The sequence below is a fragment of the Chlorocebus sabaeus genome, chromosome 3 (assembly GCF_047675955.1).
Source record: "Chlorocebus sabaeus isolate Y175 chromosome 3, mChlSab1.0.hap1, whole genome shotgun sequence".
In the NCBI taxonomy this organism is placed as follows: Eukaryota; Metazoa; Chordata; class Mammalia; order Primates; family Cercopithecidae; genus Chlorocebus; species Chlorocebus sabaeus.
The window spans coordinates 29534599-29556603 of record NC_132906.1 but is presented as its reverse complement, the minus strand read 5'-3'; the positions used below and the strand labels follow the sequence as shown (position 1 = coordinate 29556603).

At 43.7% G+C, this 22005-nt stretch overlaps 1 protein-coding gene across 6 annotated transcripts in view; it reads left to right on the top strand.

Moving 5' to 3' along the window:
* Window positions 1-22005, top strand: part of INTS6 (integrator complex subunit 6) — a 200408-nt gene that overhangs the window by 131648 nt on the left and 46755 nt on the right. For 3 of the 6 annotated variants that reach the window (XR_005236459.2, XR_005236458.2, XR_012092584.1), the window contains exon 22: window positions 3318-3697. The gene's annotated coding sequence lies outside the window, so the exon portion shown is untranslated. Of the gene's footprint in view, window positions 1-3317; window positions 3698-4486; window positions 4615-22005 lie in introns of all 6 variants that reach the window. The other 3 variants (XR_012092586.1, XR_012092583.1, XR_012092585.1) reach the window with 2 other exon arrangements.

Genomic DNA, 22005 nt, shown 5'->3' with positions numbered 1-22005 from the left:
AGGACAGCCTGCAGGAGAGCATGTAGAAGGCTGAGACAGGGCTGTCCTTAGTGCTCAGGAGGGGCAGAAGCAAGGCCTGCGGGAGCCTCAAGGAGAATCACTTCGTTCTGACTTGGAGGGACAGGACCAGGGTTCACCCGAGAGTTACTGCGAAGGATTGGCAGTGGGTGGGGAGGCGAGGGCACACACCAGGCAGAGAACTCAGGCATGACCAAGGGCATAAATGCATATGGCACGCTCAGCTTTTTCCCAGCCCCTACTGGCTGGTAGACAGCAGTTGAGGTAACTGCAGAGGCCCTTCCATTGCCTGCTCAGATCCACAGGGGCAGGCCCTGGTAGCCAGGTTTGTACCTTGTTACACAGCAACCCTGGCCTACATAATTGGCCAGGAGACAGCACCTGGCCCACACTGCCTTATAGGCTTTTCTCTCTCAGATTAGAAGTAAGAAACCCAAAGGCTGGGAGTGGGCGAAGTACCTGAGTCTCCTACTATGGGCCCCAAGCTGTCACGGATTCCTTTCTGAACCTCAGTTATTCAACTCTCCTTCAACTTCTCTGAGATTCTCCTTCCAAAAAGTTCCTTTTTTACCCTCATTAAGTGAGTTTTTGTTATTTGTAACCAAAATAGTATTAACTAATACTCACCAGCCAACGTGAATTTGTAAAACAAAAATAATATATCTTTTAGAGCTAATTTCAGGTACTTCTGGAATAACCTTGTCTAAAAGTTGATTTAGCCAAATTACATCTACATTCTCAGTCTTATAAAATTTGTGATTCTTCTAAGACCACCTGCCCACCTTGGCTTGGACATGGGGGTGGCTTTCAGCAGGGGCCAGGCTGGCAGCTGCCTCTGGGGTATGATGGAAGGGAAGCTAAAGTCTTCTGCCACCCACCCGCTCTGACATGGGCTAGACATCCTGGCTTTAGCATCCCTGGGGCCTGGTTATTCCCAGGGTATAATACGAACCTGCCCAGGCTGGAGCTTGGGATGGAGGGCACAGGGAGAAAGAAAAGGCCAGGGTGGGCCTGATCCTCACCACAGTGCCCACCCCTCAGTCGGTGTGACTAGACTCCACTGGGACCTGAATTTGAGGGCCTTGTAAGCTCAGGCCCACGGAGGCTCAGTGACAATGATCCAATTGCATGTGTGTCTTTTCTTCTAAAACATTGTCAGAATGCATTTTAGACATTTTTATTGGTCAGGAGGCAATGTTCAGCGTCTCCCATGGGACTCAGCAGGGAGCTGGAACAACTTGCATTCTGGGTGCATTAGAAATTTAATTATTTTGCACGAGAATATTTCAATTGCTTTCTCCCTCATATGAATGAAATCCACATGATTTCCAATCTGTTTCTATGGTTTCCTTCCTCTGTTCAGATACATTCATTAGCTTGTCAGTTTATTATGAATTTTGGTGCCTTTTTCTCCCTTAAAATTTGAGCCCCTATTAATTCAGTTTTCATGTCAACAGTGTTTAAAAATAGAGCAAAATTATTTTGACTGGCACACAATCAGGCCTCTGACTGTTGAAAGAGTTTGCCACATGAGTGTAGATTTTCATTGCTTTTTCTCTTGCTTGGATGACATATGGCTGTGATCTCCTGTTTTACCTTGCAGCAAGGTTAGCCAGCCTCAGTCTTCTCTGTAATATTCAGCTTGACTCAAAACCCTTGGCTTTTTAGCTTGGCAGGCAATTGTATGCTCTAAAAACACCAGGACTCTCCTCAGGGTTGGCCCAGGCAAATGGATCTTCATGGAGAGAAAGATTAGTTATGCTTTTTTATTTAGTGATTCGAAAGCCCAAAAAACCCTGGACTCCCTCATCCCAAGATACTGAGAGCCATCATTTAATATTGCTCCAAAGAGCTGATGATTTTAATGCAAGTGCTCTCCCCAAGGCTGCTAGCTCCTGCCAGCGTGGGCTCAGTTCTCCCGCTGGTGACTCTGCCCTGCCGTCTCTGGCTGCTCACCTTGTTTCACCCCCAGGATGGAGGTGCACAAACCTGCCGTGCTTTTGGGTCCCCTGGAGGAACGTTTAGAAACTACTGATACCTGGGCCCCATCCAAGCTCAATTGAGTCAGAATCTCTGAGGATGCGATAGAGACATGGGTATTTTTCAATACCTAATAGGAGCTGGGTTTGAGAAACAACAATTGCTCAAAGGCATGGTAAAGACGGGGGTTATGGCTTAAACTGTATCGCCCCCCGTGAAAAGATATGTTGAGGTCCTAACCCCTCACACCTCTCTATGTGCTCTTATTTGGAAACAGGGTCTTTGCAGATGTGGTCAAGTTAGGATGAGGTCACTGGGGCTGACCCTAATCCCATATGGCTGGTGTCCTCATAAGAAGGGGAAACTCGGACAGCACATGGGGGCAGGCCACGAGAAGATGAAGGCAGAGGTGGGGCGATGTCTCTACCAACCAAGGAACACCAAGGATTGCTGCAAAGCAGCCGCAGTTAGGAGAGAGGCAAGGAACAGAACCTCCTTTACAGCCCTCAGGAGGAATGAACCCCATTCATGCCTTGATCTTGGACTTCTGGCCTCCAGAACTGTGTGACAGTAGCTTTCTGTTGTTCTAAGCCACTCAGTGTGTGGTACTGTGCTATGGCGCCCTAGGAAATGAATTCAAGGAGTTGTCACCCTGTTTGGAGATGTCCGGCCCTGCTGGGAGAGCCAGGGAGCTGCTTTGGGATGTGTGTAAACAAGGGGGCATTCCTCACAGGCCTCTCGTCTCCAGCCCAGAGCCTCATGTGGGCAGTGAGGGTGTTGCTGTAAAAAGCCTGGCCCATGCACCTGTCTCCTCCGGCCATTGTTCCAGGCACACCTGGCTTACTCCATGCCATCCACACTCTGCTGCAGATCTGCTGTCTTATCTCTGGAATTGGGTGTTGAGTCCTGTCATGCTGCCCTGCACTGGCCATCGATTGACTCCAGTGCCACTATGGGCTAGCTCTATCTATACCCATGCCCTGTCCCTGTGCCTGAAACCCCAGCATGGCCTAAGCCTTGATTTCCTTCTTGCTGGAGTTTGGACAGGCCCTCAAATTCAGGTCCCAGTGGAGTCTAGTCACAATGACTGAGGGGAGGGCCTGGGTCCCTCCCTCTGGTACCAAAGATAGGGGCTAGATCTGGTATCTGGATATGGGACATCCTCACATCTACTGTGTTGGTCGTTGTTGGCTGTCCCCTGGCAGGAAGCCCACTTCAACTGGTGTCATAGGTGTGAACATTACAAAACTTCTCCTTATGAAATAAACATTTCTAGTGACTGGTACTACGAGATGCATTCTCTGGCTTGCTTCTTCCAGCTAAAAACTCTTCATGAAATCTACATGGATGATGACATGCAGGAAGAATCATAAGCCATTTCTACTCAGAGTTCACCATATCATTAAGAATGATCAGAATGACTGTGAAGCACTGGAAAATTCCTAAACATGAGAAAAAGAAGATAATTTAGAGTTTGTTTATCACAGCATCCAGGTAGGAAGTAGAAAACACAGTTTGCCATCCAAATGTTTATTTTATAGATTTGAATGGAGGAAATGTAGGCCCTGAATTTTTCACTTCTTACCATTATTGCTGTTAGGTCTTAACCGCTGTCTCCCCCAGCCCTCCTCAGCAGAAGTAACTGAAGCAAGGCACCTGTGAACTCTGCCTCCCTGGCTCAGAAGCCAGTGCTGACCAGGTCAGTAAATACAGAAATAATCTATCTCCCACCGTGGGTAAGGAATTGAGTCAGTCTTGCTGTTGTTATCCTGAGAGTGTTGCTGGACAGAGCCCTTGTTTGCTGAATGCCAGGGGCTTTGCCTGTAGGCAGTGGGGTGGAGAGGTTAAAGATGTGAACTTCACAATCGGGCCTGGGCTGGGTTGCTGATCTCTCTAGCTATGAGATCTTGGGTTGCTTCCTAACTTCTCCAAGCCTCTGATTCCTCATCTGTAAAACAGGGGTAATAAAGACTTACCCCTTGAGGTTGCTGTGAGGCTCAGGGGAGATGACCCCTGGAAGGCACTTGGCATAGAATAAATTCTCCACTAAGCAGTAACTACCACTGTCTTTAATGCCTCCCCTCCTCCTGTTACATGCTCCTTGTTCCTAGGGTTTCTGAAGCTTTCATCTCAGGTACAGGGCCCTCTCTGAGACAGTGACTGTCCTTGGATTCTGCTTGGTCTAAGTGATGACAGTTTACCTAGCTGTGATGGTTAATTTTGTGTGTCAACTTGCCTGGGGCATGAGATATCCAGATACCTGGTTCCACATTCTTTCTGGGTGTGTCTGTGAGGGCATCTCCAGGAGGGATTAGCATTGGAACTGTTGAACTGCATAAAGCAGATGGCCCTCCCCACTGTGGGTGTGTATCATCCAATGCATCGTGAGCCTGAATCATAAAAAGATGGAGGAAGGTTGAAGTTGCTCTTCATCTGACTGCTTGGGCTGGGACATTGATCTCCAGCCTGCGGTGCTCCTGTTTCTCAGGTCTTCAGATTTGGACCAAAATCGATACCATCACCTCTCCCACCCTCAGCCCTTCAAACGACACCGCTGGCTTTCCTGGGTCTCCAGCTTGCAGACAGCAGATCTTGTGACTTAGCCTCCATAATTGTGTGAGCCAGTAGCTTATAATAAATCTCTTAATCTCTCTCTCTCAATAGGGGTGTGTGTGTGTGTGTGTCTGTGTGTGTATGTGTGTGTGGATAGACAGATAGACAGATAGATAGATATCTCCTATTGGTTCTGTTTGGAGGACACCAACTAGTATACTAGCCCTTGTCAAGGAGCTGGACTATGACTCCAGAAATCCCCTGGGTCTGCTTGGGACCCTACCTCAATCCAGATGGACCACAGAAAACTACAACGTATCTTCACCTGAATTCAGGTCTTGCCCTTGCCCAGATTAGACCCCCAAGGTGCCATTATAGACAAAACACCGAACTGCAAAGTGAGGTGGGAACCTCAATACACCCTTCTGAGCATGTGTGTCAGAATGATCCCTGGCCTCATGGGCTCATTTTAGCCTCTTCAGTGAATGGCTTGATGAGTCAGGATTATACAAACCCGAAGTCCTACTCAGTACTGGTCTCTTATTGCTTGTTTACCTGCCTGCCTCCACCAGACTGGGAGCAGCTTGTGACCAGGTCTTTCTTATGTTCCCAACACAGAGCTAGGTTTCCAGCACATACTAAGTGCCCAGTAAATACTGGGAGAATACTAGGAACAAGGTCCTGTGACCATCCCCCACTCACTGCTGTTGCATACACGGCCTGCACTTGTTGATTTTCTTTTTTTAAAACAAGGCACTTACTAGGTGCCAAACACTTAGTCGAACACTTTTTTTTTTTTTTTTTAGAGACAGGATGTTGATCTATCACCCAGGCTGGAATGCAGTAGTGCAATCATAGCTCACTGTAACCTTGAGCTCTTGGGCTTGAGGGATTCTTCCCCTTGGGCCTCTGGAGTAGCTGAGACTACAGGGACTCACAACCATGCCATGCTATATTTAAAAATTATTTTGTAGATATGGAGTCTTGCTATGTTGCCCAGGCTGATCTTGAACTCCTGGCCTCAGGTGATGCTCCACTTCAGCTTCCCAAAGCACTGGGATTATAGGTGTAAGCCACCATTTCTGCCCTGGGTACTTCTTATGTATGGTGTTTTGTTTCATTCTCACCATAACCCTGTGAGAAAGGTTCTCTTATCCTCATTGGGCCAAGGAAGGCCCCTGAGACTCAGAGGTTGAAGAATTTGCTTTGATCACACAGCTAACCAGAGACAGAATCAGGCTTCAGTTCTGATCTTTGCTTAGTTACTCAGCTCCTTTATTTTTGTTTAACTTTTGAAGATCTTAAACCACATCAATCCCAACTATACAGTCACCATGTTGAGGACAGGAGCCAAGTATAATATTTCCTTGAAATTCCCACAGTGCCAGGGGTAACTGATGAATAATCATTGATTGATCCCCATAAAAGGCCTTGATATGAGACAGCTGACCAGTCTTATGACAAGCTTTTCTCTTTGAGAAACTTCAGATCCATGAGTTGGCTCCAGGGATGAAAGCAAGTATTATGTTTGAGGATAGGATTGGGCATCAAGTCTGTAACCCTGGAACCTCAAGTTCATGGTTAAGGTTCTTAATACTTTTTAACCTTCGGTACCATGTAGACACAGAGACAGGCAGTCAGCATGGATTAAGGGAGCCTCAATTAACCCCTACCTCTTAATATTTGGTCACTGAACAGAAGTGGGCTGCCAGGTACCGGAGATTAACCAGTCTGGATTATCTGCCTGGGCCGATTAGCTGGCCCAAGGTAAAACAGCGGAGTGTCCCTCAGCCCAGTGGAGCCAAGTGTACGAAGCTGGGGCCATGGAATGCTGTGTGCAAGTAGAGGTCTTGAGAGGACTCTGTTCCATGTTATATGAGCGTCTTACTTAGTCTGCTTGGACTGCCATAACAAAATACCACAGATGGGGCGGTTTAAACAACAGAAATTTATTTTCTCACAGTTCTGGAGGCTAGAAGTCTAAGATCAAGGGGATTGATCAGCAGGGTTGGTTTCTTCTGAGGCCCCTCTCCCTGGCTTTTAGATGACTGGTTTCTCAATGGGTCCTCACATGGTCTTTTCCCCTGTACCTGTCTCCTGTCCTAATCTCCTCTTCTTATAAGGATACTGGTCATGTTGGATTAGGCCCCAGCCTAATGACCTCATTTTCACTTCATCACCTCTTTAAAGGCTCTATCTCCAAATACAGTCATACTTTGAGGTGCTGAGGGTGACATATGAATTTTGGAGGGAAACAATTCAGTCAACAACAGTGAGATTCATTGATATACCAAAAAGGGCTTGTAATGGAGATACCACTCCAGCAATCACTATGGCACCTGGTATTGTAAACGGGGCTTGTCTCCCATCATGGCGAGATGGGCTTTAAGAAAGGGGCCTGTCTATACGATTTGGCCTGGGAGCAGCATGACACACTCAAGGTGCTGAAAGAGGCCAGTGTGGTAGGAATAGGGGAGCCAAACACTGGACAGATTGACAGTTATAGCAGGGAGTTAACTACAGTAGTAGCCAAAGTAATTACTGATATATACACATACCACTGTATATAGTAGGTATATTAGTATGTATAGAGGTTATAGTGTGTGTGTGTGTATATCTGTGTGTGTGTGTAAGTATATGTGTGTGTGTGTATGTATAACACATATAGTGGTCACAGCAGAATAGCCCCTGGGTCCCCAGCTACCTTCTCCTCTGATCATAACCCTTCATTAAGCCCCAGACATGGTTTTGCATCACTTCTAACTGTACAGTGTTGTAGCCACCTTAGAGCTTTTCATCCACCCAGCTCACCTCATTTTGCAGTAATGACAGCCCCCAGGAAAAGCACAGATTGGATTAGCGTACCGTACTGTTATTTCAGCACCCTAGGGATTCACAGCTGTGGTTCACAGCTGTGAAAAGCAAAAGCTGGTTCAGCCCCACTCACTTTCTTTAAATCAGCAATGACCTAAGCAGATAAACCCCAGTGCCCGGGAAATTTAGCTGGAGTCAGTGCTCTGAAAACTGAAAGGCCACGAACAAGAATGAAAATTTTATGGTTCCCAGCAGCTGAAGCTGAGAGCCAGAATTTATGGATTTGTCCATGTGGCCTTCTAGAGCTCAAATTTCTCACGGAAATTGCCAAATTGTTTAAATGCAAATTCTATAGGTGTTCCAACCTCCCTAGAGAATTTTATTTTATCATGAGACTAAAGTTTGTGGATCCATTCCTCATCTAGCATTTTCAAGTCAAACTTCAACACAATGCAATGCATTTTGAGCTCCTGAGAGGGGTAAGGTGCAACGTGGAATTCCTTAAGGAGTTCAGGAGTAGCAAAGGGGAAGTCACATGCTCCCGGCAGCCCATGAAAGGCACTCAGAGGAAGCCCAAAGGAAGTATAAGCATCTGGGAGGGAGATTTTTTTGTTTTTGTTTTTGTTTTTGTTTTTGAGACGGAGTCTCACTCTGTCACCCAGGCTTGAGTCCATGGGCACCATCTCAGCTCACTGCAAGCTCTGCCTCCCGGGTTCACGCCATTCTCCTGCCTCAGCCTCCCGAGTAGCTGGGACTACAGGTGCCCGCCACCTCGCCCAGCTAATTTTTTGTATATTTAGTAGAGACGGGGTTTCACCATGTTAGCCAGGATGGTCTCCATCTCCTGACTTCGTGATCCGTCTGCCTTGGCCTCCCAAAGTGCTGGGATTGCAGGCGTGAGCCACCGCACCCGGCCAGGAGGAAGAGATTAATTCTGATATGTGTGTGTGTGTGTGTGTGTGGAGGGGTTGGGGGAAACAGGGTATTCAATGAAGCATCTCTTCCTTCTGGGGAGAATGTGGGAACTAGATCTTCTCAGACTTTCTTTGCTTTGTGTTGCTTTTTGGAATGAGACATTTTGGAGGGTTGGGGAGGAGAGTACACCCCAAGGAAACACTTAAACACTTTGCCTTTGTGCTTGAGAGAAATGATAATGCAGGTGAGGAGAACGAGACCTTGAGAGGCAAAACTGACTAAAGATGTTAAAACAAAAAGGAGCTGAGGAGGAGGTCAGGTAGTGGTCACCTGTGGGTGGGTTGGTTTGGGAGGGCTTCTCAGAGAATCAGGACCCACTCTACAGTCAACACAGAGCAGGGACGGGGTGAGGTGGCATCAAACAAATGGGTGGAAACACTGGCTGAAACACGTCATTTAAAATAACACATCGTCTTAGGGAAAGTGAATAGTACTGTTTTTTTTCCCAGATATTGATGGTTTTATTTTACTAGATGGGCAGTTCAGCAATTTTGTGTGTGTGTGTTATTAAGCATTTTTGCTCATTTTCTCGCATATTGAATATTTTTTTCTTCCAACTTTTATTTTAGTTCAGGGGGTACATGTGCAGGCTTGTTACATGAGCAAATTGCGAATCCCTGGGGTTTGGTGTACAAATGATTTCGTCACCCAGGTAGTGAGCATAGCACCCGATGAAGAGTTTTTCCATCCTCACCCTCCTCCCAGCTCCACCCTCAAGGAAGTCCTGGTATCTGTTGTTCCACTCCTTGTGTCCACGTGTACTCACATATTGAAGATTTTCAATAGCTTTGGAAGTTTTTTTTTTTAATAATATTTTATTTCCAATTTACTTTCAGCCAAATGTAACTCTTTTACTTGCTGGTCACTGTTTTCATAAATTCTTAAAATTTTCCAATCACTTACTCAGGTTTTTGTATCTGCAAAATGCTTGATTTCATATGAAACCAATTTTGTCCAAAAATTATGATTTTAAAGTGTTAATTCATTTTTGACTAATAGGATGACAACTGTCCCCGTTTGCCTGGGATTGAGGGGGTTTCCCAGGACATGGGGCTTTCAGTGCTCCAACTGGAGAATTCTGAGCAAATTGAGATTGTGGCCACCCTAGGTGACATTGCCAGCTTGGCAGAGATGGCCACTGTCCCCCACACATCATGACGCATTCTTTCCCAGCCACCCTTGCACCTAAGTGTGGCTGTGTGGCTGGTTCCTGTCCATGGCTGTAATGTGAGCAGCAAAGAAGAAGCAGGCTCTTCTTTCCCTTCTCCTCCTATACAACATGGATGTTGACACCCAAGGCAATCTTGGAAATGCCATGTATTGAAGACGGCAGAGCCTCTGTGGATCCGGGTTTCTGAGTGACTGCATGTGGCCCAGGACCTCACCATCTTCCCTGCCACCACTACCATGGGGCTTCACAAAAACAAGAAACAAGCTTCTGCTGGGTGAAAGCAGTGAGATGGCAGCGGATGTTCTAGCAGTTGGTGCTATCGTTATTAATATATCTACCCAACACTTTAAGCCATATTTTTACTCTTTTGATTTTATATTCTTTTTATAATAAAAGGCTAGGGAGTTCCAAATAAATGTTGCTGCAAACATTGCTTTAACCATTCCATGATATTCTACAGTCACAATTTGATCCAACTTTTGCTGTCAGATTTGAAGCTACAATGGAAAGACTGAGACTCCGCCACGCAGATTCAGGCTCAGTCTGGACTTTGGCAGAGAATTCTCAGAACCAGAGTGGTGGACAGTCAATGAGGAAAGAATGCCGGGCAGATTTCTCATCTGAGAGGAGCTAGGGTTTAGGAAGGATATAAGATCACTAAAGGTAATAGCTTTCCTTCCATGCAACTACAAAATAACATATTTATTAGCCCTTCCCCTAAGCTCAGGAAAACTGAATGTAAACTGCCTCGTGACTTCAAATCTAGAATTTCTCTAGAAAGTTAAATCAGGCTGGCAGCTCTGTAAATACCCAGGGCATCCACAGTCACTTTGCCAACCAGAATTTCACCTGTATTTTTAAAATCCTAGGGATAAGAATGCTCCCATTGGCCAGGCACAGTGGCTCGTGTCTGTAATCGCAGCACTTTGGGAGGCTGAGGTGGGCAGATCACTTGAGGTCAGGAGTTCCAGACCAGCCTGGCCAACATGGTGAAACCCCCTCTCTACTAAAATTACAAAAATTAGCTGGGCGTGGTTGTGCACACCTGTAGTCCCAGCTACTTGTGTAGCTGAGGCACAAGAATTGCTTGACCTCAGGAGGTGGAGGTTGCAGTGAGCCAAGATCGTACCACTTGCACTCCAGCCTGGTTGACAAAGCAAGAGTCTATCTTAAAAAAACAAAACAAAACAAAACAAAAAACTCTCATTTATGAATTGAATGAGACAATATATTTTAAAATGCCAGCAATACCTGACAGAGTAGATGCTCCACAAATATTATTTTCTGTCTTTCTTTGCAAAAAATGATAGCATTAATTTTTTTCCCTTTTACTCACATAATTCAACAGTTCTAAGGTGGTGTATCAGTTTAAGTCCTCAGAGACATATATGCTAAGATGAAGTTAGATGTGCAAGAGATTCACTGGGGGAAGTATCTGAGAAGAGCAAAGGAAAGAAGGAGCAGGAGGAGGTGCAGAGAGTCATCAGACTATAGTACTGGCCTGACACCTGGGAGAGGAGAAAGGGAAGGAGAAAAGATTGGGTAGGAAGAGCTTGAGAGTTTGCAACTCTGAGAAAGTCTAGGCTAGCAATGGGGAACCCCAGAGCAAAGACTGCTTGTTAGAGGATCCTGCATTGGGCAGGAATATCCTAGCTCTAAAATCCCACTGTGCCCAGTCATTGTCTGGGAACAGCCCAGGGAGAGCATGGCCTTGTGTGAGTTGCTTTGCATCCTGTAGGGGCAGCAGCTGACAGCCAGCTATACTCCCTGCAACAAGTTCTCTCTGCAAGGGAGAGTTGAACCATGCGTTCCAGTAGTTGCCAGGAATATAAGGGGAACTTTTTTTCTCCAAATGCAAAGAAGAACAACAACCACCTCTACTATAATTTTTTTATTTTTTTGAGACAGAGTCCCACTCTGTCGCCCAGGCTGGAATGCAGTGGTGCAATCTCAGCTCACTGCAACTTCCGCCTCCCTGGTTCAAGCGATTCTCCTGTCTTAGCCTCCTGAGTAGCTGGGATTACAGGCACATGCCACCATGCCGGGCTAATTTTTGTATTTTTAGCAGAGATGGGGTTTCACTATATTGGTCAGGCTGGTCTCAAACTCCTGACCTCAGGTGATCCACCCGCCTCAGCCTCCCAAAGTGCTGGGATTACAGGCATGAGCCACTGCACCTGGCCAACCTCTGCTATTATTGTCTGTTGAGGTTTTCTTTCTTTTTTTTTTTTTTTTTTTTATTATACTTTAAGTTCTAGGGTACATGTGCATAACGTGCAGGTTTGTTACATATGTATACTTGTGCCATGTTGGTGTGCTGCACCCATCAACTCGTCAGCACCCATCAACTTGTCATTTACATCAGGTATAACTCCCAATGCAATCCCTCCCCCCTCGTCTGTTGAGGTTTTCTTATAGATTTCGGCTTACAGCTAAAAACCAAACTTTCAATAACTGAACAAAAAAAGCCTTGCTAGGACAGATTGGGTTTTGCGACATAGCCAGCAGGTGGAAAAGCCTCCCATGTAATGAAACCCAAAGCAGCACAGCAGCTGTGCAGCCTGAGAATTCAGGAGCTGTGTGGCACATGCTGGGTTAATTTCAAGCCCTCCAAATGAGACTGCAAAGTGTGTCACTCAGCAGAGGTTCCATCACTGAGTGAATGAAGTCTTATAATTAATTCTCCACTTTTAAGATGTAAAATGAGACATTCACTGAGGCCTTGAGCATGTTGGGAGAATGACAGCACTTGAGGATTAGCAGACTGAGGCTTAGGAAGATTTTGGGGAAAAACCTATTTTTGTTTTCCATTCCCCAAAGAGACAAAGGTTTAAAAGGGAGTTAATGGGGGATTTAGAGACAGGGCTTTGTTTCCAGAGTTTTCATTAGCTCAGGTTACTGGGCTGATCTGGATGTCAGTGTCTTTAGTGTAAAAAACCCTGTATACTATAAAAATCACCCTGCTCTACTAGTTCTAATCTTTATGTGGGAGATTGGCAAGTTCAAATTTTAAATTGATAGTGAATACCTGGTATGGGTCCAAGTTTTGTGGGGCCTGAAGTTTAAATAATTTGGGGTGTACTTTATAGAAAAAAGAATAGAAAATATTAAAATAAATTAGATAAGAAAATAAATACTTAGAATGAGAAAAGAAATCACAACAAATTACAGATTGGAAATATCTGACAAGTAGCATAATATACAAATCCAGGAAAACCTATGTTAATAAGCTAAGTACCTGACACGCTTCCCTAATACTTTTAGCTTCAATTTTTTGGCTGCATACTTGTTATCCATTTTAAATTTAAATTTTATTTTCTTTCTTTTCTTTTCTTTCTTTTTTTTTTTGAGATAGAGTCTTGCTCTGTCCCCCAGGCTGAAGTGTAATGGCACGATCTCGACTCACTGCAACCTCTGCATCCCGGGTTCAAGTGATTCTCCTGCCTCAGTCTCCCTGAGTAGCTGGGACTACAGGTGTGAACCACCACACCTGGCTAATTTTTTTTTGTATTTTTGGTAGAGATGGGGTTTCGCTATTGGTCTCAAACTCCTGACCTCCAGTGATCCACCCACCTTGACCTCCCAAAGTGCTGGGATTACAGGTGTGAGCCACTGCACCCAGCCGTTATCCATTTTTTGTAATGATAATTTTGTAATATCCTTTTCTGTAGAGAGATTAGAAAGATAATTCAGACTTTCCTCTAGCAAGGTTGACCAAAAAAATTTTTAATTGACAGTCAGGATGTATAAACCATGTGACTTCATCTACTGAAGTACAAACTATTTGTATTATTAGCCATAGGTTTGTGTGTTACAGACAAAGGAATTCTAATGAATTATCTTCCATGTAATTCCCATAGGAAAAAAAATGCATGGTACGTTTATATTTGTATATATTTTAATACTGAATATATTCCTAATGAGAGAACTTCTATTTTACTCGGCATCTGTGGAGAACTGTCTAAAATAAAATCAGATTAAGTTAGAAAAAATTTTAAAGTTTATTGTCATACAAAAAGTATAGATCTTGATCCGGGAGACTTCAAACCAAGTAGTAAGAAGTTTGCCTTGGTGGGACGCGGTGGCTCATGCCTGTAATCCTGGTGCTTTGGGAGGCCGAGGCAGGCGGATCACCTGAGGTCAGGAGTTCGAGACCAGCCTGGCCAACATGGTGAAACCTGTCTCTAATAAATATACAAAAATTAGCCAGGTATGGTGGCACATGCCTGTAATCTCAGCCACTCGGGAGGCTGCGGCAGGAGAATCTCTTGAACCCAAGAAGCGGAGGTTTCAGCGAGCCAACATTGTGCCACTATACTCCAGCCTGGGCAACAGGGCAAGACTCTCTCTCAAAACAAACAAACAACAACCGCAAAAAACAACAAAAAAGAAGCCTGCCTTACAACAGTTACATTACAGTTTGTAAAGCATAGGGAGGTTGTATTTTGACCTTTTTTAAATGATTTGCTGTTATATATTACCTTTATTTAGGGCAAACAGAGCTGTTTAAACTGATTTGTCCATAGCTGTTTAGTTTAATTTCATTGAAACATATTGACAAGGATGTAAAACTTACATGTTGTATTTATGATTAGAATTAGTGTTTCAAGGAAATCGGAATGACTTATGTTTTGGTTGTGTGGTTATAGGCCATTGGACTTGGGGTATATCTCAAATGTGGGCTTTTATTTTTCTTTAACAGAACTGAATCTGCTCACAGTTTTACATGTGTTAGGATTGGAAGGATTTTCCCCAGACAAGCTTCTGGTCTTAGACATTTCGAACCTTCTTTCTCTTCCACCACGCAAGTGTTTGCGATGCCCGGTAATGGTGCCAGAGGATACTCCTTGATGCCAGTGTGACTCCCCTGTGCGAGGCCTGATGGGCTCTCCTGGAAGCCATTCTTAGCACTGTGACCCCCAACCACAATTTAACTCTGCATGGAAAAGACTACAAAAGGATGCAGAAGTGTGTCTCTTAGTCTCAAATTACGAGAAGCCTCAGCTTAACTCCCGCTTAGTGGGATCCCTAAAAGGCTTGCAGACTCACTGCACTCCAGTAAGGGGAAGGGAATGAAGGGGAATTAAAAGAGATGTGAGTGTTAACAACTCATGGTTAAAATATCTTACCTTTGCAAATTTACCAAAGTACCTGACCACAAGAAAAAGTCTGTGCATGTGAGAGATCTTTCTCAGTAAATCCACCTCTAGTGAAGATCCACGGGAAATCGCTCCATGTAAGGGGGAGATGTCTGTATTTTGAAAAGAGACTAACGTCTGCAACACTGATGTGCAGGCTGTTCCCTCTTCATATAAAATGTTCCTGAAAACTTGCTAAAAGGTTGAGTGTGAGAAAATGAAAGAGCAGACTTAGAACTATGGGCAGAGGAGGTGCTCTGATTTTAGAGAGCTCAAAATAGCAAAATCCCAAATAGTTATTCTCTTTTAGGCACAATTTAAAATTTATTTTTAGAAAAGGTATTCATAAGGTTGCAAAATTTGAAAGGCACAAAGTAACATATATTGAAAAGACTCTCTGTCAAAGCTCTGTCCTCAACACCTAGTTCTAGTACCCCAAGGCAACCAAGAGTACTGGTTTCTTGTGTTTCAGTTCTCTTCATGCAAACAACTATGGATATACATGATTATATTCATATTACATTTAAATTTTTTACTATATATGCATGTGTGTTATGGGCTTTTTTCCCTTAAAACTGCAAGAAATTGTGTTTTTTTTTACAGCTGCATATAGCTAGTAGCCTATTAATGGACGTTTGGTCCATATGTGATTTTTCTTTGTGTAAATAATGCTTAAATGCATGCATTATTTCTCCTATGTACAAGTATGCCTGTGGAGTAAATTCCTTGAATTAGAATTGATACATAAAGGGTACTTATGATTTTTACTAGGTATTGCTAAGCTGGCATCCACGGAGGTTGTACTAGTACATTTTGACCAGCAGTGTGTGACAGTGCTTCTTTCCTTACATCCTTACCAACAAAGTCTGTCTTAGAATTTTTGATCTCACCGCAACCTCTGCCTCTTGGGTTCATGCGATTCTCCTGCCTCAGCCTCCCGAGTAGCTGGGATTACAGGCACCTGCCACCACGCCTGGCTAATTTTTTGTATTTTTAGTAGAGACGGGGTTTCGCCATGTTTGCCAGGCTGGCCTTGAACTCCTGACCTCAGGTGATCCACCTGTCTTGGCCTCCCAAAGTGTTAGGATTACAGGAGTGAGCCATGCAACCTGAACGAAACTCCATCTCAAAAAAAAAAAAAAAAAGCCCTTCTGATCTTTTCCAGTCTGAAAGATAAAAAATGGCATCTAAGTGTGGTTTTTCATGGGCACTGTTTTCATTATAAATGCACCTCTCTGACTCTGCTTTCGTTGCCACATCTCTCACTCTCTTCTCCCCGCTTCTGCCACTTTTAAGGACACTTCTGATTGCTCTGGGCAATTTTACGGTGAGCCGATTAGCAACATTCATTTCATCTGCAGTTGGGCACCTTTTCATGTTTCATTGTTTTGCTTATCCGTGGGCTGCCTATTTTTCTTTTGCTCTATCATTTTTTGTTATTGATTTGTAGGAGTTCTTTGTATATTAGAAAAATGACTTGTTTGTTTGAGATATGAATTACATGTGCTTGGGCCTGGGAGTATAGCTCGGGGTAGAGCATTTGATTGCAGATCAAGAATTACATGTGCTCCCCCATTGCCCCTCTCCCAAAGTTGTCATGTGGATTTGACTTTGCTTGTGATGATTCTTGTCTTGAAAATACTAAAATCTTAAATTTTATATCATAGAATTAATCTGCTTTTTCTTCTTGGTTTTGGGTTTTTGTGTCATACTTGGGCCTTCCTTGCCTTGGGTGAAAAGACTTCTCCTGTGATTTCTTCTGCCTTTATGGTTTCATTTAAAATTTTACATTTACATATTTGTGCCACTTGTAGTTTATTTTGGTGTAAGATATGATGTTTGGTTCTATTTTTTTTTTTTTTTTCAGATGACCTCTCAGTTAATCCAATATTATCTTTTCCACATTGATTTAAAATTCTATCTTTATCATTATATAATAATTTCCTCCACGTATCTGGTTTTATTTCAGTTCAGTGTCTTTGGTCTGTTGTTTATGTATTAGAATCATACTGTTTAGTAGCTTTATATTTAAATACCTGGTAGGGACAGTTCCACTTCATTATTTTCCTGGCTATTCTTATTTGTTTTTCCATAGAAACTTTAGAATCAACTTGTTCACTTAAAAAGTTCCAACTGGTGGCCGGGTGCGGTGGCTCACGCCTGTAATCCCAGCACTTTGGGAGGCTGAGGCAGGTGGATCATGAGGTCAGGAGATCGAGACAATCCTGGCTAACATGGTGAGACCCGTCTCTACTAAAAATACAAAAAATTAGCCGGGCGTGGTGGGGGATGCCTGTAGTCCGACCTACTGGGAAGGCTGAGGTGGGAGAATGACGTGAACCTGGGAGATGGAGCTTCCAGTGAGCCGAGATCGTGCCACTGCATTCCAGCCTGGGCGACAGAGCTAGACTCCGTCTCAAAAAAAAAAAAAAAAAAAAAAAAAAAAAAAAAAAAAAAAAAAAAAAAAAAGAAAAGAAAAGAAAAAAAAATTTCCAATTGGAATTTACTTGGAACCATGTTAAATGTGTTGACTAACTTAAGGAGAACTGATGATATCTTTATGACACAGAGACTTCCTATCAAGAACATAGTAGGCTTTTCATTTTCTCCAAGTTCTTTTTCCTGTCTTGAATTTTCCTATTTTAAACAAGTCTTCAATGTAGGGGTTATTTCTCATATGTGCACGTGCCTATAGGATAAATTGTTTGAATTGTTGGTGATTTAAATGGCAATTTAAACATATCTTATAAATTTTTGGTTAAGCTTATTCCTAGGGATTTTTTATTATTGCCATTGTAAATAGGGTCATTTCTTTTGTTTTTCCTTCTAATTATTGGTTGGTTGTATACATAAAGGCTATTAATTGCTATCTGTTAAAATTGTAGCCAACTCCCTTACTGAATTCTTTTTGTTTATAATAGTTTTTCACTTGGCTCTCTTAGTTTTTTCATGTGAACCAATCTTATAATTCAAAGAATTATAATTGTATCTTCTTCTGTTCAATTTTTATTCTTCAGTTTCTTTCCACCAGTTGATTGCATTGGCTAGTATCCCAGAATGATGTTAAATAATTGAAGGGGGCGGAGGTAGATAGTCTTGACATTTTGTTTCTGACCTACATGGGAATGTTCCTAGTATTTCCTCATTAAGCTGGCCTAGGGCTGAGCAGAGAGAGCGAGTCATTACATTATCTTAAAGAAGTATACATCGCTTTCCTTAAGAGTTTATATCAATAATAAACATTGACAAAATACACAGCCTTGCTGTGTATCTGATTAAGTGTTTAAGACATCTGATTTGAAGTGAATTTTCATTCACCAGTTTTGGCACGTCACATCTTTCAAGCACATGAAACTTATGATGCATGTGCTTCCTATGGCCACAGATCCACAAGAATGTCTTTGAAGCATTACTCCTTGCTCCCTGCTTGCCTCCCCATCCAGTGGGTGAGAAGCATGCACATTGCTCAGGGAGAGGGATGTTATCACAGGGGAGGAGAGGGAAAAAAGATGGCTGAATGATGGCCAAGAAAAAGCCCCCAGCATCAATATTGGTGAATATCATTTGGAAGATCATTCTGTGGAAATGATCTTCCATAGAAGACTTTTTAATTCTTACTTTCCAGTAGTTTTCTTTTCTTTTCTTTTAAATAAAGGCAGAATGCAATAACATGTCAAATAATTGCACAATCACTAATGAGCTACGGTGACACGCTGGCTGAATCAAACGGTGGTGGTTTGGAACTGCTGGTACGAGCAGTCCCACTATCATGTAATTGCTCAATCTGGAAATTTCTTTGGCCTTCTTATTGTCCTCCTGTTACAGGAAAGGGGCCTTGATCCAACCCCCTTAGATCTCACTCAAGAAAGAATTCAGGGTGAGTCCATAGAGTCAAGTGAAAGCAAGTTTTTTAAGAAAGTAAAAGGATAAAGAATGGCTCCTCCATAGGCAGAGCAGCCCCAAGGCCTGCTGATTGCCCATTTTTATGGTTATTTCTTGGTGATATGTTAAACAATGGGTGGATTATTCATGCCTCCTGCTTTTAGACCATATAGGGTAACTTCTGGATGTTGCCAATGCATTTGTAAACTGAAACTGTCATGGCACTGATGGGAGTGTAGTAGTGAGGATGACCAGAGGTCACTCTTGTGGCCATCTTGGTCTTGGTGGGTTTTAGCTGGATTCTTTACTGCAACCTGTTTTATCAGCAAGGTCTTTATGACCTGTATTTTGTGCCGACCTCCTGTCTCATCCTGTGACTTAGAATGACTTAACCATCTGGGAATGCAGCCCAGTAGGTTTCAGCCTCATTTTACCCAGCTCCTGTTCAAGATGGAGTTACTCTGGTTCATATGCCTCTGACACTCCCTGCCCCAACACCAGAGGAGCAGGTCCAGGGAAGGGCATGGGGAAGGAGGCCATGTCCCTCCATGCCCTCCACACGGTGCTGTTCTGCTGTTATCAGCTGGCAGGAGCTCATTGTGCCCATCTCTTCCTTCCCAAATCTGTGTTGAGTGACATCACCTTTGGAAACCCACCGTAGGGGTAAGATTTAACCACAAGAATCAGCAAAATATACCAATTGGTGCTTTTTCCACTTGCTACCTCTAAGTTGAGATGGGTGGTGGGGAAGCATGTGAGTCAAATAGGATTTAGATTTAAAAATGGACAAGACAAAGACTTAATCTCACTCTCTCTCTCTCTCTTTTTTTTTTGTTTTTTTTTTGGTTTTTTTTTTTTTGGAGATAGGGTCTCACTGCATTGCCCAGGCTGGAGTGCAGTTGTACAATCACAGCTCCCTACAGCCTCAACCTCCTGACCTCAAGTGATCCTCCTGCCTCAGCCTCCTGAGTAGCTTGGACTACAGGCATATGCCACCACACCCAACTAATTCTTTTTATTTCTAGTATTCTTTTTTGTAGAGACACAGGATCTTTCTATTTTTCCCAGACTGGTTGTGAATTCTTGGGCTCAAGTGGTCCTCCCACCTTGGCCTCCTAAATTGTTGGGATTACAGAAATGAGCCAGTGTGCCCAGACAGTTATTTACTATCTAAATAACAGAAAATTATTGAAAAGCTATTAAATGGGACTGAAGTCTTCTTAAGGAAGCCTGGAACCCAGTAACAAAGTTGAACGTGGCAAAGCATGATGGCATAGTGGAAAAATAATCTGTTTCATGTCTATCTTTCCTATATCGAACCTCCTCAATCAAACTGCATACCTCAACGAAACTAAAGATGTTGAAAAGGGCCCTTTTTTTCAAGAGCTCCTGCTGCTGAACACACTATGAAGTATTGGGGGTCCCAAAGAATTGTTTCCCAACATGATCCTTGAGCCCTTTCTCACCTTTGGATTTGAGCCACTGTGACCTCTTGACCACAGAGCAGCACTGATGGGTTAAAAGCCTTGTCTGTCTCCTGCCTCCCCAGGCTCCTGAGGGTCCTCCAAATGGCCTGGCAGGGACGGCAGATTAACACATGGTGGCTGACAGCTCTTACCACTCTGGAGGTGTAGGGGGACCCAAGGGCTTCTGCTTTGGCAGAGAGCTGGTGTTGGCTTTGGAAGCAGATTCCGTGGAAGTGGCAGGAGCCCCTCCCTCTGGTACTTAGGCCGTTTCTAAGGATGAGCAGCTGTGCAGAGAATTAGTTCTTTTGCAGAACAAAATCCTTCAAGGAGACTAATTGTTTTTATAATAGGACTTTCACAGGAAGGAGAAAAAAAAAACCTCTCTCATAAAAGCAAATGGATTCTCTGCTCGGAATGCACATCTTCTGCCCAGCAGGTACTGAAATGCAGATGGTGCTTTTACATTCCCAACTGGGGATTTAATGAGGGAGGAAGGGGTCTAGCTCTCAAACACTGGCAACGCATTTTCTCTTTTCTTTGAGATTCACTTGGGGAAGAGGGGATGTCTATTTTAAATGAAAGGCAAAAGATTCAAGATTCAGATGAATTCAAATCGAGAATTTAAAAAAGGGGGTACCTCCACAGTCATTCCTAGGTTGACAGTATTTTAAGAACCAAGCCTGTTGCCCACAAGGGCCAATGTGAAGGGATTTTAGGAACATCAAGAGGGTTTCCATACCAGTTAGGACTAAGCTTGGATGAGACAAAAACCAAACCACAGTAGCATAACCCAAAAGGAATCTGGTTTTTGAGTGTAATAAAAAGTCTGGTGCAGACAGTTTGAGGACTGGTGCAGTTGCTCAAGGAAGCCACCGTGGACCATGTCCTCTCTGACTTCCAGTTCCTCCTTCCTTAGCTTGGGGTGCCTCTGCCTGAGGTGGCAGGATGGCTTCTCCTCCTCTGGGCATTGCCCCCGAGTTGCAGGCAGGAGGAAGGGCAATAGGCAAAATGCACAAATGATGAACCACGATCCAGCAATTGCACTCCTTGGTGCTTACCCTATGAGATGAAGACTTCCGTCCACACAGACACCGGTCACAGATATTTATAGCAGCTTAATTCATAATTGCTGATATGGTTTAGCTGTGTTCCCACCCAAATCTCACCTTGAATTGTAATAATCCCCACATGTTAAGGGTGGGGCCAGGTGGAGAAAATTGAATCATGAGGGCAGTTTCCACCATACTGTTCTCGTGGTAGCGAATAATTCTCACGAGATCTGGTGGTTTTATAAAGGGCAGTTCCCCTGCACAAGCTCTCCTGCCCGCTGCCATGTGAGGTGTGACTTTGCTTCTCCTTTGCCTTCTGCCATGATTGAGAGGCCTCCCCGGTCATGTGGAACTGTGAGTCCATTAAACTCCTTTCCTTTATAAATTACGCAGTTTTTGGTATGTCTTTATCAGCAGTGTGAGAACAGACTAATACAATCACCAAAAGTTGGAAGCAACCAAGATGTCTATCAGTAAGTGAGTGGATAAACTGTGCTACAACCAGACTGTGGAATATTATTCAGTGCTAAAAAGGAATGAGATGTTAAGCCATGAAAAGGTGAAGGAAACAAGTGCATATTGCTACATGAAAGAAGCCAATCTGAAAAGGCTATGATTCCAACGGTATGATGACATTCCGAAAAAGGAGTAACTGTGGAGTCAGTGGAAACATCAGTGGTTACCAGGAGTTGGGGGAGAGAGGGACGGATGAATAGGCGGAACACAGAGGATTTTTCAGGCAGTGATATGGTTGGATGTTTGTCCCTTCTAAATCTCATGTTGAAATGTGATTACCAATGTTGGAGGTGAGGCCTGGTGGGAGTGATTGAATCATGGCGGTGCAGCCCCTGTGAATGGTTTAGCAGCAGCCCCTTGGTGATAAGTGAGTTCTTGCTCAGTTCACAGAGATCTAGTTGTTTAAAGGAGTATGGGACCTCTCCCTTCTCTCCCTCTTGCTC